The sequence below is a fragment of the Vollenhovia emeryi genome, unplaced genomic scaffold (genome assembly GCF_000949405.1).
Source record: "Vollenhovia emeryi isolate VEMERY1.0 unplaced genomic scaffold, V.emery_V1.0 DF942330.1, whole genome shotgun sequence".
In the NCBI taxonomy this organism is placed as follows: Eukaryota; Metazoa; Arthropoda; class Insecta; order Hymenoptera; family Formicidae; genus Vollenhovia; species Vollenhovia emeryi.
In genome coordinates, this window is record NW_011964036.1 from 1 (window position 1) to 2652 (window position 2652).

Here is a 2652-nt window from a genome sequence, read left to right on the forward strand (position 1 = left end):
ATCGTTCAAGTCAGACGAACTGCGCTAACAAACTTGTGGTAGATGACTGTGCGCCCCAGACGTCGTAGATCACTTCAAATTCGTGCAGCAGCAGTAGAATAGCGATGCAGTACATTGCGAAATTACTACCGGAGAGAATTGTTAATACTCCTGTGAAAGAGACACAGAGCTGGAGTTATGTACAAATGGAGATAGTTAACATCAGTTACACATGGACGATACAAAATTTCTATCATTGTCAGCATCACAACAGGAATAAGTTCCAGTTCAAGTCGGGCATATTTTCAACCAACGACGAGTCAAAATGGTACCTGGTAGTAAATCCTAGCTTGTACAAAAACGGTATAAACTACCTGTCATTATATCTCCTTCTCATTTCATGTAAGAATCGCACAGTCCAAGCAAAATTAAAATTGTCTGTTAATGTCCAAGGGAAAAACTATCATACACAAGAGAGCAATTGTATTCATGCATTTATTAATTATTGTAATCGCGGACTTAACTGTACTTTCATTAACCCTGGACATTCTAGTTATGACAATTGTCAACACACCTGCGATAGATGGGGCTTTGATACGTTCGTCAGTATGGATTCTCTCAAAGTTAATGGATCGTTACCGGAGACACTCAGGATATTCTGTGAGATCGGTCTAGTGACAGACATGAGAAACATCTCTAAGCAAAGTTATGCAATACAATTGGAAGAATCGGGGTGTAAGCTACTCAACAACTTCGGACTGCTGTTGGAGAACGAAAAATTTTGCGACGTAACGCTTACTGTTCGTGGAAAGGAGTTCCAGGTGCACAAAGCAATTCTCGTAGCGCAAAGTCCCGTTTTCAATGTAATGTTTGAAAACGACATGAAAGAGAAAAAAACTAATCAAGTGGACATCGACGATATGGACCCCGAAGTCCTGAAAGAAATGTTGCGATTTATTTACACCGGTAAAGCGCCGAATCTGGAAAAGATGGCGGACGGTTTGTTAGCTGCGTCGGATAAATACCAGTTAAATACACTAAAAGTATTGTGCCAGGAAGTCCTTCGCAAAAGTTTAACCATTGAAAATGCGGCCGAAATCCTAATACTTGCCGATCTCCATAGTGCCGATCAGCTAAAAGCAGAAGCAATAAATTTCATTAATACATATACGGATGTGATTGACACTGCAGGTTTCAAGTCCATGGAGAAGTCCTATTTGCACCTGATAAGAGAAATTTACCGTGCTATACGAACCAATCCACCGACTAAACCGGTTTCAGAAAATAAATAAAACCAGTGGCCGCTGATTGCACTATAGTTGTGACTTCCACACCATTTCCAATTATCTCTGATAGCTTCGAATTATAAAGTGATACAATGGAATATACAATAGTAATGCTAGATAAGTGTTTCATCGTGCTCCACTCTATGGTCTAGACTAGAAGAAAAATTGACAAACATTGAGGCGAGAATTACCCGATCATCAAACTCCGGTTAAGAATGTTGAGAGATAGGGGAAGAAAGAAGATCTTGAACTATTCTGTGCGTTAAGTCGATCGAGGGTAAATTTCAAATCGTAATTCCACATATTCGGACTTCTTGTGCTCAAATAAATGTCACTGGTTATAGAGAACTTGACGCAAAGCGATCACAATTAGCACGCTACTCATTTCATCTTCGCGCGTCGGACAGAAGAATTAGATATCTGAAAACCTACGTATTCACATTTATATCTCCCTATTTCCATCAGCATGCAAACCATTGTTCTCGATCGGCCTAAGTGCAAGCAGATTCAAAGAAACAACAGCAGCGGCAGCGTCATAATCATATATTGCGTCCGTTTCCTTCAATGCTAATCAATTTTGATGGCGGTAGAGCGTGTCAGAATTATCGTTCTCGTAAACTTCTGTTTGTATTATCGTTGAATGAACTAAAAATAGAAGGTCGCGTGAAAGGTTCAAAATACGGAATGTATAGTGTTAGGACACTATTACATTTGTCGTACAATTTTTTTAAGCGTGTTAATTGGCTACAGACTAGAAAATTTCTAGATACTCGAGAACTTTTCTATCCTGCAGCCAATTAACACGCTTGAAAAATTTGTCGTACGACAAATGTAATATTAGACCTCGGCTCCAAAGAAGCTAGGAAAGGTGAGGACCTTCTTTTTTACATGACTCGCCGTCACGATTGTCACCAATAATAGCAACTATAACTACAATACGCGATACATGAAGGAAGTTTTGGTAGACAACGATTAAATATTTTGTTCCTTTGTTGAAAGGAACAAAGCAAGCACGAAGAAAAGAGAGATCAAACGAATGTCCCGTAGAGTCGAGAGAATTAAATGTTTTATATGTTTCTATCAATAACAGTAAGCTTATTAGTTTTAACATGATTCACTTGTCTAAGACAGAGAAATTTTTTAATTTTTAATGATTTTCTTAAGTTACGTACAATATGTATGTATTGCTATAATATTAGATAAGAGAACAGAGGGCAGAGAAATTAGTTTGTTTCTTTTATCGTCTTTTTAAGTTACGTATAATATGCATGTATTATTATAATATCGGATAGAATTGTTATTATTAATGTAATGCTACGCAATCTGCATTTTATAAATTTTTGTGTATTTTGGTTGGAGCTAAAACACTCCCCTTTGGTAGGCAGTT

General features: G+C 37.8%; 1 pseudogene; it reads left to right on the forward strand.

Annotated features, from left to right (window-relative positions):
* Nucleotides 1-9: 9 nt before the first annotated feature.
* Nucleotides 10-2012, forward strand: LOC105569223 (annotated as a pseudogene).
* The last annotated feature ends 640 nt before the right edge of the window (nt 2013-2652 follow it).